This window comes from Egretta garzetta, unplaced genomic scaffold, assembly GCF_000687185.1.
Source record: "Egretta garzetta isolate BGI_Z169 unplaced genomic scaffold, ASM68718v1 scaffold60, whole genome shotgun sequence".
In the NCBI taxonomy this organism is placed as follows: Eukaryota; Metazoa; Chordata; class Aves; order Pelecaniformes; family Ardeidae; genus Egretta; species Egretta garzetta.
Window position 1 is genome coordinate 2854333 of NW_009258269.1, and position 847 is coordinate 2855179.

Sequence of the window (847 nt, forward strand, 5' to 3'; positions counted from 1 at the left end):
CTGGGCTGTTTGCACAGAGCTGTTTGCACTAGGCTGGACCGCGACGGCCGATGACGTAGCACTGGCCTGACTAAGCCTGGGTGTGAGGTGGAAGATGGCAGGTAAAGGTGAAAGTCCCAACGCCGGGCAATGCCCTGAGTGAGCCGGGAGGGAGGGCCCCAGGAGCTGGAAACGCCACGAGCCCTGTGCCAGCCAGAAGGAGGAAGGGATGCACCCAAGGGTGCCCAGCACCCATGCTTTCTGCTCAAAAAAAGGGGCTGTGGAGCCTTGAACCCAAGCCCCGCTCCCACAGGTGAAGGAAACCTCCGAAGCAGGGAGGCTGGAGGAAGAGAGGGGCTGGGAACCCGAGCGGGATGGTTGCCCCGCAAAGGACTGCCGGCGAGCGCGAGGGGCCCCGGATCGGCCGGGGTGAGGAATCCTGCCTGGCGCCTAGGGGTGCGAATGACACAGCGCCGACGTGAGAGCCCAGACCTGGGCGTGAGGAGGAGGAGGAGGAGGCGGAAGCCTCCACCACGGGGGAAAAGCACGTCTGTGCAGGAGAGAGAGGCTTCCCAGGGGCCGGTCCAAGGCATCGGGCTATTTTCCCATGGGATCTAAGGACCATCCCACACTTTCTTCTCCAGTGCCAGGCACCTTTTTCCAACCTGCTGGCAGAGCACAGAGCACTTAAAAATAAAAACCCCTCCCAAAACAGCCATTCCTCCGCACACACAATTCTCCCTACGGGGAGAGTGTGAGCGAGACGGAACCACATGAGAGAGGCGTTAGTCACGCTGCTTAATGCATGACTGGGAAGCTCTCGGAGGACAGTGGCATGCAAAATCCAGCAGAATTCAGCCATCCACAC